The 12,354-nt window shown below is 46.4% G+C and overlaps 1 protein-coding gene across 6 annotated transcripts in view; it reads left to right on the top strand.

Moving 5' to 3' along the window:
* The window catches only part of LOC135920938 (uncharacterized), an 842,780-nt gene extending 834,450 nt beyond the window's left edge, over positions 1–8,330 (top strand). For all 6 annotated transcript variants that reach the window (XR_011514012.1, XR_011514013.1, XR_011514010.1 and 3 more), the window contains one exon: positions 8,039–8,330. The gene's annotated coding sequence lies outside the window, so the exon portion shown is untranslated. The remainder of the gene's footprint in view (positions 1–8,038) is intronic.
* Positions 8,331–12,354: the final 4,024 nt, after the last annotated feature.

The following is a 12,354-nucleotide window of genomic DNA, read 5'->3' as shown; positions in this document are numbered from 1 at the left end:
TCCTCTCCGACGACAAAGGGTGGAAGTTGATCGCGTATTCTTGGAACATTAGAAGTGAGACTAGGCGCTGGCGAGCTATTTCGGGTCTCCAACTCTTTCATTTTAAGCTCGTGCTCACGAATCTCTCTCCTTTCCTCCTTTTCCTCCTCACGACGTTGCTGTTCTCTCCTTTCCTCCTTTTCCTCTTCGCGACGTTGCTGTTCTCTCCTTTCCTGCTCGCAACGTTCCTTCTCCTCCCTTTCCCGACGTTCATTGATACCCGCCAAGGCCTCAGCGGCTTCCTCAGCCGTTACGTCCCCAGTCCTCATGACCTCAAGGATCGCATTCTTTCTTTTGGTTGAGCCCAACTCAATGCCCAACTCCTCACAAATTTCGAGAAGTTCCTTCACCTTGTACTTCTCCATCGTTCACACTGTCCTCCTGCTGTTTACCCTTTTTGAATATACCTGCCGTACGCTACTATAACACTACTAGTAAGACATATGCAAGTATTTCACACACTGCCCTGTTTACCCCCTCAGCATCCCCTGGTTTTCAAAACACTCTTACTAGGCTTGAAACACACAAGGTTATCACAATGCAACACCAAGTCAATCCCTGAGCTACTATAACCTGTGTCAGAGAAAGTCTGGTGTTTGAGGTAAACTTCAGGCACTCACCGCGCCGAGGTAGCTGATGCCGGTCAATCCCGTAGCTGCCATCCAGTGTTACGGATTTCCAACCGGTGCCGCCAGTGTTACGTCTCCAACCGGTGCCACCAGTATTACGAACTTGTACCGCTGCACCACGATTACGGCTTTGTGGTCCCGTAGCGCTCGTCACCCGTTTCGTGACAGAGCGTTGGTAGCGAAGACTCCGAGCCTGGCGTCGATGAGAATACCAAAAGGGACTTTATACATTATATACAGGTTATCATACAGGACATAAACGGATCGGCACTGGGGCCGAGAGCTCACACAAACGCGACTGTTCTCGCACGACGGCGTCCGGCGAAAACGCGTGACACATCTCACCCCAGTCGGGAGCGACCCTCTCTCCAGGTGGGGTCGGCGGATCCTGTTTTCGAGCGGCGTGTCGCTGCTTTTATAATCCCCGAGGCCCATTGTCACTCAAACGGCCCAATACAAAGTCAGCACACGACGGTCGTCCGAGGGGTCCAACCAGCGACCGCGCTGGCAACTCGGTTCAAAGTTCGCGCGCGCGGTGACCTTCGGGCAAGGGAGGTGCGGCGCCGGGCCGTCGGGCACACGCGGACACGTCAAAACACGCTGCTCCGCCGAGGCTTCTCCCGCACGAAGGCGCAGCATCTTGACTTGTGAAGGGAGAATTATGGCGCTCGCAGGATAGATTCCGCATCTTGCAGATTCGGAATCCGGGCTTGTGGTAATGGCACAACACTGTGTGGTTGTGCTATTCTTCGTATCTGTCTTACTTTCTTTCCCAACCTTGCTCGTCGATGTCGCCTAGGAAGAATACCTCCTCTATGTCGGAAACAGCTCTCAGTTGTTTTTTTTGTACGCAGTCAATTACCACAGGGAAACTATAGGGGTACTTCACTGTTATTTGTGTTACCGCTACAGTGAAGTGTTCTCTAACTTTTAAAACAGTTCGTACCATACACCGATGAAGAAGACGCGCAAGTTGGTGGTGATTGAAACATATTCTTTTAGCACCCATCGGTGGTTTCCCTATCACTTGTATATCAAAGTCAACTTATTCCTCAGGGGAACACTGTAAAATATACCTGGGTGTCATTTACGACCTTGACCTAAATTGGCGCCCACATATAAAGAAAACGCTATGAGAAAATGATAAATTGCTCCATACCATCTGACGAGAAAATGCAACAGGAAGTTCGGTATGCGCAGAGATACTCTAGTTTAAATTCATCACACTTACGTACGACCCGTTCTTGAATTCGGCTATGTGTTGACCTCTGGCTTTCCAAATTCTAAATTGCAACCCTTGTGTCTGATTGAGAAGCGCGCTTTACATCAAATTGCGTTTCCTCTTCCTCAAATTGCGTTTACGTAGAGCCTTCTAAAAGAAATAAACGTTAATCTACGATCGATTCAATGTGTCGTTTCCATTGAAGGACGTACTTCCTGTTTGTTTTTCCCAAAGAATGACAAGCTCTTATCCCACCAAAAGTCTAGCGTGCACCCAGTGCACGGCACACGGATGTTTCTGCATCCCCCCCCCAATATGGCCGCCGCTGGATTTGGTCCCACGACGTCGTGCTTCGCAGTGTAACTCCAAAGCCAGCGACCACGGCGGGTGACATTTTTATTCCACCTCATGCTAGAGAAATTCGGCTTTCGTGGACACTGTGGACCTGCGCTAATTGAAACTGCAAACAATTAAATTTGGCAAGAAATAATGCTTAGTTGGCTTGTACGTTTCTTTATACCGAGCCTTTCCTTGTTGGATGTGGCAGGACTCCGCAGGCAGCAACAATTTGTCGGTCGCAAGAAATTAGCACCTCCTTGCTGTACTGCATTACGGGCATTTCGCGTGCCCTTGGAATGTCCGGTCGTGCCCCTCCCGACAACGCTAAGTATTGATTATCCTTCTAGCATGTCGAATACCGCAAATAAACATTTACATGAGTATGTGTATATTCGCACCTTCGAATCTTTGAGCGTCATGCGCAGATGTGTAATCGCTGGAATATTGCCTCCTCTTCTGCTGAAGATATAATCCTGAAAGAAAGACATACTTAGAACGGCCCCCACTGCGTATTGGCCTCCCTATATTTCAGTACTTAATATTTTATCTTTTCGTACGAGGTGCCTGAAAAAAACTATGTCGTATTGTGCATGGGCATATCATTGCTACAGAAAGAGTGACTTGTTAAACACTTCTATTTCTCAGTACTTTATTACCCGCGTTTTTATGCAACTTTTGTTCTTCTTTCTAGGTCTTACTGATGCTAAAGAAAATGCAGATAAATTATCCATTCTGACACCGCTCCGTTTATCTTGCCAAAAATTTACATTAGATCAGAATTACGGGAAAGCGCAAAAGTTTTTTTTTTTTGAAGTTCAAGTTGAATTTATATTCATCAGCAGTACAAAAAAAATATTGGTGAAGCATAATTGCACAGTCGGAGGTCTTGAAGTAAAAACTGTCGGGGGGCCCTCCTAAACAGGAAACAAATGGGGGTTAGTACAATTGTGGCAACAGTAGCAGGCTACATCATTCACTTAAAATCATTTAGATTTGGAGAAATAAGCTTATATTAAGCGCCACGTTACGTCAGGACTAACAATTGTTAATCGTGTGGCCCTCTGCTAAACGTGTCCCGTAAAAAATGCGTACGCGAAATTACGCAACGGGTGCACATTGACCTCTAATATTCACTCGTATTCTCCAAAACTTCGTTCGAGCACTTTCCAGGCATATAGGTATGTCCGTCTACGCAGGCACTCAACGGAAATAAACTTATTTTCTTTGGAAACTGTGTCTTCTCACGCTCTAAATCGCGGAGACAACTTACATCTCAAAGTCTGATCCACCATGAGGGACAGCTTCCGGGAACAGTTTTCTGATAGGTCTCCTATATGTGACATTGTTTGATATACGACTTTGATATCAACCCGCCAAGCGATAATGCGCAGCCTTGCGCATGTGTACAGTGCATTACAGCAAGCTTTGCCTACAGCAGCCCCATGTTTGGATGGCGCTAACACACTTCTCTCGCACATTCCAGTTCGCGAGACGCGAGCGAGAGTGCGTCATGTGCCGCTCCCTTAGAGACCGACGTGCCATGTCTTTCTTCCACTTCGTCTACCTGCCAATACAGCGAATAAAAAGGTATCTCATGAACACAATCGACAAATTGTTAACTCGAGAATGAAGCACGCGCTACTCGATTTCCTTCGGAGAAGCACTTCGCGCCGCTGGCTTCGCGCTCACTCGGTGAAAGCAAGAAGCGCGCAATAAAACAAGCCTGTAAGCCAACCGGCAGCCACTGTATATTTGCACAATATATTTGCACAATTAAAAGGCGCTCGTGCGCTTCGATTCAGGTAACGCTATTAAATATCATGCGACCGAAATTATTCCATAACCATCCACTGCACCTCCCCCTGCGTATAACTTTAGCTAAAGGACCAGGTAGAGAGGCTGGAAGCATGCGCTTCCTATTGGGCGATTTCATTTCTACGTGGGGTAAGGTGCTAGGAGTGGTGAAAAAATTACTCTAAGAAAACTGATTAGCACGAGGAAAAAATGAATAAAAAACAAATGGTGGATGACGCAATGTTACATACCCCACACAGCCTACCTTGACCACCTAGGGACATAAATCACCAATATTCCTATTCCAGTTACGTATTCCCTCAAACTAGATGATTGCTGGCAACATCGCTATATATGACGTATGCCCAGACAGTAAGAGATGTTGTGCCACCTCTATTAGGAAGGGGTTTCCATTGCGGACGTTTATTACGTAGGGTTGCAGTCTTGCATATAACTAAGAAACCGTCCAAGCTAGCATTCCTCCAGAAAGGCTTCTTTATGTACTGTAGAAGAAAGACTGCAAAGCATGGCCACTCCAGTTTCAATTAACGTCAACCTCTTTCAACGCTAGCGCAACACGGGCCTAGTACTGATAACAAAGTAACTAATATTCGCATTTGTGTTACCACATCACGCCTTTCAAGTAAATGTTAACGGAAACGAAAGTTGCAGGTCGTGCTTGGCATGCAGTCATCAAAATTTTGGCAGACATGGCGTTAGAAAACATGACCAGCGGGAAAGCCATAGAAATGAAGATTGTAATTATGGCCCGTGTTACAGAATTTTTTTAACGTACATGCCACCCACGGCTGGCCCTATGCGCAATGATTATTTCTTTGTCACGACGGTCACAATCATCAGTGGCACATGGCGACAACGGCAATTGAACAAACTCCTACGTGAGAGAAACTTTGCCGATACGGGTACATGTGCACACATGAAAAAAATTTGCCCGTCCACAGCCGCTTACTGCGACGATAGTAAATTAAAGAGGGATGTTTATGATGAAAAAGATGATTCCAGTTAACATTCCTTTTTTTTATTTCTGGGTGTGGACGACGGCGCGCTGCAAAAAGATCATAATCATAAAACACTGGCGGTGATTTGGCTGCTTTATCCTGTCAGGGTTCTGAATTCACCCTCCACTTCTATTTTTGAGCTTCAACACATTTGAACTCATGTGGGCGCACGCATCCCCATTCCCCTCCGTACGCGCGCACCTTTTCAGGCTACTTTTTTCCGAAATATTCAGAAAGCCCCATACGTTGAGCGATCCCTAAAAATATTACCCTTTTTCTATTCAATATTGTGTTGCTTTAAAGAAGTACCCGATACTGAGCGCTATAGTCTTAGCATAAGCTATGTTAGTGCTTGTGAGGAATCTCGTAGACAGCACTGTACATCCTACAAGCTAGGAGCGCTCTTCCTCGTGCCGTTGATTGACAATGGCGTGCGGAATGAGGCCAGAAAGTGGAGCGGAGTAGACAAGCATGGCTGTGGACCGGGAGATACTCTCGCACGCTGTATTCGTCACCGTCGACAAGCAGTGCAACAGCAACATTTTCTTCTGGTTTGTTCCCCTCCGAATTGAAAGCTCGGAATTTTCACTCGTCTATATCAACGTGGTCTCGCCTCAATTCTGCGTACGTACGAACGCCCACTAACGAGCCCCGATCATGCATGGGTGTACCGCTAAGCGTGGGAGTGCCGGGCTAACCCAACCGAAAATATAGTCCCAGAGTTAAAACACATGGGATACGTTGTACACAAACACCCCGCCAAACGGCGTTACCTTATCTGATCGCCCTCTTCAGATCTAAGTGTACACCGCAAAAGTTTCGCAGTACATGGGGAAGATAAGACTTTTCCGACCACCCTCTTCCTTAGCACGCGTATGCACACTTTGCACACACTGTCAGCCACACATCGGCGCCTCGTAGTACATGTGCATGTGCATGTACATGTGCATGTGCATGTACATGTGCATGAGGGCTAGTTCATGCAGCTGCAACAGCTCCGGAAAACAAGGGAGAAAGGCAGAAGCCAGAGTTAAACAGTGCTCGTCCGGGCGTGCCTCTTTCCGTTGACACGTACTTTTCAGCGTTAACGTGTTGCAACTCTCGGTAATAATAAATCTAAATTTGTATGCTCTTGCTCATCTGAGGACGCAAAACTATTTATAGGCGTTCTGTCGCAGAGCGTCCTTAGAAATGAAAAACAAAAAACAAGGAGGGAAGGAGAGACAGCTAGGCGAGTGCCTTCGACCAGGGCCTTTTGATGAAAAATTGGAGGACGCTTAAGCTTCGCCTTCAAGAGTAGGACGCGACAGCGTTCCCGTCGACCCGCCAAGGGGTATAAGACAATGCGCTACGGCACAGCAATCACTTACGATGCGCCCCGCATCGGACTTAGCGCCCACCTATCACGCGGTGAGCGTCGAGCAACGCAGCGTTCGGCGAGGCAACGAAACGTGCGCCTGAGCGAACGAAACGAACCAAAGAACTCGGTGTCTCGGAGGGGAAACGATCTACGCCAGCCAAACGTCGTGATCGGCACGGGCAGAGAGATAGATAGTAATCTAAACCGGGAGCACGGCGAAGCGTCGTCAGGGGAGAGGGAGTCCCGCGACGCGCCTGGCAGCGGTCCCAATGCGCGCGCGGCGCGCCTCCTGTCGGGGCAGCGCCGTACATTGAGAGGAGGGGGTCTTCTGTGTTTGCCGCAAGATGGCTCTGCGTGTGCGGAAAGCGCAGAAGAAATGCAGTGGAAACGCACTTCGCAACTCGTGTAATTGTGACTTCTGTACGTTACATGTTCATAATTACCGATATACACGGCAGTATAACTTTCCACGGCTCGTTTCGAAGGCAACACCGCATTCACTAGAGGCGCGTTTGCACCGCTTGGAAGCATCGAACTCGTGGCTGAGTGGTAGCGTCTCCGTCTCACACTCCGGAGACCCGGGTTCGATTCCCACCGGGCCAATCTTGGAAGTTGCTTTTTATTTATGAAGCGCCTGCCGTGATTTATCGCTCACGGTCAACGCCGCCGACACCGACGCCGACGACACCGGCTTTTCTGCGACACGAGCTCCTTAACGCTATCGCGTTAAAACCTCTGTGCAATTACATGCCACGACCTCGGTCCTAGCTAACGCCCGGAAACATATAGTTGTGAGCACGAAATGTTTCGTCGTTAAGCCATCGATTAATGTACGGATGGCCTTTCCTTTCTAATCTGCGCGCAGTCAGTCTCTATATTCTCTGTCGTTGACGTAAGATGTGTTGGTATACAATTTAGCCTTGATTACACGGACATGTGAATAAAATTAGCATTCAATTCTAGTTAGCAGCACGTGAAACGCAATTCGCTTATTTACTTATTGCTTTAACAATAGCATCAGCCTCGCACGAGACAGCGGGAAATAGAAATACCAATGCCACCATGTCCCACCTAGTCGCCGAGCCCATTCGCCCTTGTAGCACCAGCCCTAGATGGCACCCGCGGTGCGGTGGATGATAACTCACGGGAAAGCTCTTGACTTTTCGAAAAGAGATCAGAATGCATTAGAACGCGTAGTTATTAAGTGAGGTACATCAAGGAAGAAGAAGCATGTGCTTGCTGCGGTAAAGCTAGGAAAACGATGGAACATGCTTTATTAGACGGTGAACATATCTACACAGCCGTCAGTTTAGGCTCCTCCAGCCTCCTTGAAGCCCTTCGGTTCAGCACGGGGAATGTAAACACGTCCGCAATAGAGATTCGTAAAATGTTATTGCACGTTCGCTGGCCGAAAAGCAGGAAGACCACAAACAACAGTAACGTACCAAAACAAAGTTCCCAATAATGGTCGACAAAGTTTCATGCTTGGAATTATATTTCTGGGCGAGTTCCTTTTTTGCTTATCAAAGGTAGGATTTTAAGCGAAATAAGAGCAAGAGCTTGGTGGCGCAACTCTCAGCCCTGTTTCAAGGGAGTCTCTAATAGCATCCATCCATTCATCCATCCATTCACGCAGGTTGCGCCGGGAACGACTTCACTGCTGCCCTTCTTCAGCAGCACGGACCGCACCACATGAACGAGGGCGGTGATGTCATGTGCCGCCCATTCGCGTGGACCGAGCGCTTAGCGGTGCTGTTCGCGGACCAGCAGGTGTCAAAGGCTCCGGATATGTATTTCAAGTCAAGGGCTCGAAAATATTTGCGATCGCAGAAAAATAAAGAGGCGGGTGGGGGGTTGAACTTTCTCGTTCTCCAGGACCAAGGACTCCAGGACTTCTCCATAACATGCTCCTTCTACGCATGTATCACTTCCCCTGCTAATACACGTGTTCGCGCCAATTTGTGCAGTATATCAATAGTTTTGAGCAGATCGGCTTCCCGACAGAAAGAAAAGGTAAGCATAGCCTGTAAGGATCTCGTCGCAGCCGCTCTAATCACTTCTCTGGATCACTTCTCTGGAAATCGCTATATTGGCGCACACATCACTCCCTCTGCTAATACACGTGCTCACGCCGATTTGCATAATAAATCAACGGCTTTGCACAGATCGGCTTTCCAGCACCGAAATAAGGTAAGTATAGCCTGTTAAAATCTCGGCGCAGCCAGGGCCACTCACTTTTCTGTAAAGCACTGGTTTCGCGCATACATAACTTCCCAGACTTATACGCGAGCTGACGTCAATTCTCGCTGAATAAATAATGCATTGACTTGCTTTCCCACAAAACGAAAGGTAAGCCTATGGCCTAGTCAAATCTGTGAGAAACCAAGTCCAACAAATAACTCAATTCCCACGCATTGACGCGATGATTGAAGGCACATGCCCAGAATATATTTCCCGTAAAAAAAAATGGTAGTCAATCGTTTTACAACGTCGGCGCAGCCTGATCCCATCACTTCTATGGAAAGCGCCAGTCCGGCGCGTGCGTCACTCTCCCTGCTAATACACTAGCGCACGTCAATTTCCGCGATGAATAAAAGATCAAGCATAGATTGACTTTCAAGCAAAAAAAAACATCGCCTGTTAGTAGGCACCGCCTCGTCCAATCACTGCTCTTGGAAGCACCGGCTTGAAAATTGGTTTTCCAGCTAAACAAAATCGTCTAAACATAGCCTCTCAGAATGTAAGCGCCACCAGGTCCACTAAATGTTTTGGAAAGTGCTGGTTCAGCGCGACCCTCACTCGCCATTTTTCGTTTGTTCATGCAAGCCAATCCGCGCGTAGCCGTTTATTCAACGTGAAAATGGGTGGCAGCGCAGGCATGGGGATTGATATGTGCGCCGAACTAGAGCTTTCCATTAAAGTGACTGGCCATGGCTTGGTCAACATTGTAATGGGCTTTGAGCTTACCTTTTTTATTCGGTAAGCCAATCTGCGCGTGTCCGTTTATTCATCACATAAATAGGCGTCTCCTCGTGCATTGGGAGCGATTTATGCACCGAACCAGTGCTTCAGAGAAAAGTGATTGGACCTGGCTGGGCCAACATTTGGAGTTTCGAATTTGGAGTTCGGCCAATATTTTATAGGAGTTTGGTGTGCCGCAGTTATTAACGCCGTGTCGATTAGCGAAATAAAGTGGGGTAGCCGATACTCTAGTTAAGATAAGGATGAACACAGTGAGTTGGGGTGGCCATATATTGCGCAGAACAGATAACAATTTGTCTAATAATTGCTGGAATAGTGCCAAGAGAACGGAAGCGCAATCGAGGACGGCGGAAAACCACGTGGTGTGATCAAATTTGCAAGCCCAAGTTGGAATCGGCTAACAAAAATGTGTGATTGGATATCGCAGGGAGAGACCTTCGTCCTGCAATGTAATTAAAGACGTGCTGATGATGATGAACCTATTTGGTGGGAAATAAATATTGCCACTAATTATGTAAAACCAAGATGTCATTATGAGTCGTGCCTTAATGCGGAACAATCTTGACTATTTTAGGCTTTGTAACGTGACTGTGCCAAAAATAACAGATCATATCAGTCTGTGACGTAACGTATCAAACCGAGTCACAGGTGACTAGATTATCAAAATTCAAGCGCATATTACGATTCAGTGGCACGAGGCAACGTAATTCGTAGACTGGCTGAATGGTAGAACGTAAGGCATAACAACGGCCCATATGGCCAAGCTACTGGCTGACGAATACACAGAGGTTGCTGGCCATATCGCTAGCCGAGGGGGTAAAGTCATCAGCTCGGTACCATAACGTCGGGGGCTCGAACAGCTGAACTGCATTGCTAAAAAAATACTGTGCCTTAAAGAATCAGAGCTTTAGAGATAATTTACTGGACCTCAATGAAACAATAGTTTGATAGGCTGACCGCTTTCGATATTTTATCGAGGAATTTATTCTGAGCATATTCGTTGATGTATCGCGTAAATCGGCGTCAGCGCGTGCGTGCGGTGTGATGTACGCGAAGAACCAGCATTAAGAAAACTTATTGGGCACCGCTGAAACAATATATTCATGAGCACAATCTGCTTACGACTGAGCACAATCGGCAAACGGCTTACCGTTTTTTTTTTCATTTTTCCGAGGAAAATATTGTGACTTTAATCGCTTATTTATCGCGTAAATAGGCGTCAGAACGAGCGTGCGGAATGATTTCTGCAAAGGAACAGCGCTTTAGAGACAAATCACTGCACCTCGCTGAAACAATAAATTCATTGGCTTACCGTTTTTTTTTTCATTTTTCAGAGCAAATTAATCTGAGCTTAATCGCTAATTTATCGCGTAAATAGGCGTCAGAACAAGCGTGCGGAGTGACGTATGCGAAGAACTAGCGCTTTAGAGACGACTTATTCGACATCGCTAAAACAATATATTCCTGGGCTATCGGCTTACCATTCTTTCATTTTTCCGAAAAAATTATTCTGAGCGTAATCGCTTATTTATCGCGTAAATACGGGTGAGGACGTGCGTGCCGAGTGACGTAAGCGAAGAACTAGCGCTTTAAGGACGACTAATTTGACCTCGCAGAAATAATAAATTCATGGGCTATAGGCTTACCGGTTTTTTTTTTCATTTTTCCGAGAAAATTATTCTGAGCTTAATCAGTTATTTATCGCGTAAATAACGGTGAGAACGTGCGTTCGGAGTGACGTACGTGAACAACTAGCGCTTTAGAGACGACTTATTCGACATCGCTGAAACAATAAATTCGTGGGCTATAGGCTTACCGTTTTTTCATTTTTCCGAGAAAATTATTCTGAGCTTAATCGGTTATTTATCGCGTAAATAACGGTGAGAACGTGCGTTCGGAGTGACGTACGCGAACAACTAGCGCTTTAGAGATGACTTATTCGACCTCGCTGAAACAATAAATTCATGGGCTCTAGGCTTACCGTTTTTTCATTTTTCCGAGAAAATTATTCTGAGCTCAATCGGTTATTTATCGCGTAAATACGGGTTAGAACGTGCGTGCGGAACGCCGTACGCGAAGAACTAGCGCTTTAGAGACGACTTATTCGACCTCGCTGAAACAATAAATTCATGGGCTATAGGCTTACTGTTTTTTCATTTTTCCGAGAAAATTATTCTGAGCTTAATCGGTTATTTATCGCGAAAATACGGGTTAGAGCGTGCGTGCGGAACGCCGTACGCGAAGAACTAGCGCTTTAGAGACGACTTATTCGACCTCGCTGAAACAATAAATTCATGGGCTATAGGCTTACTGTTTTTTCATTTTTCCGAGAAAATTATTCTGAGCTTAATCGGTTATATATCGCGTAAATACGGGTTAGAGCGTGCGTGCGGAGCGCCGTACGCGAAGAACTAGCGCTTTAGAGATGACTTATTCGACATCGTTGAAACAATAAATTCATGGGCTATAGGCTTACCGTTTTTTCATTTTTCCGAGAAAATTATTCTGAGCTTAATCGGTTATATATCGCGTAAATACGGGTTAGAACGTGCGTGCGGAACGCCGTACGCGAACAACTAGCGCTTTAGAGACGACTTATTCGACCTCGCTGAAACAATAAATTCATGGGCTATAGGCTTACTGTTTTTTCATTTTTCCGAGAAAATTATTCTGAGCTCAATCGGTTATTTATCGCGTAAATACGGGTTAGAACGTGCGTGCGGAACGCCGTACGCGAAGAACTAGCGCTTTAGAGATGACTTATTCGACCTCGCTGAAAGAATAAATTCATGGGCTCTAGGCTTACCGTTTTTTCATTTTTCCGAGAAAATTATTCTGAGCTCAATCGGTTATTTATCGCGTAAATACGGGTTAGAACGTGCGTGCGGAACGCCGTACGCGAAGAACTAGCGCTTTAGAGACGACTTATTCGACCTCGCTGAAACAATAAATTCATGGGCTATAGGCTTA

This window comes from Dermacentor albipictus, chromosome 4, assembly GCF_038994185.2.
Source record: "Dermacentor albipictus isolate Rhodes 1998 colony chromosome 4, USDA_Dalb.pri_finalv2, whole genome shotgun sequence".
Taxonomy (NCBI): domain Eukaryota; kingdom Metazoa; phylum Arthropoda; class Arachnida; order Ixodida; family Ixodidae; genus Dermacentor; species Dermacentor albipictus.
The sequence above is the reverse complement of the archived record's forward strand: the minus strand, read 5'-3'. Positions and strand labels throughout refer to the sequence as shown.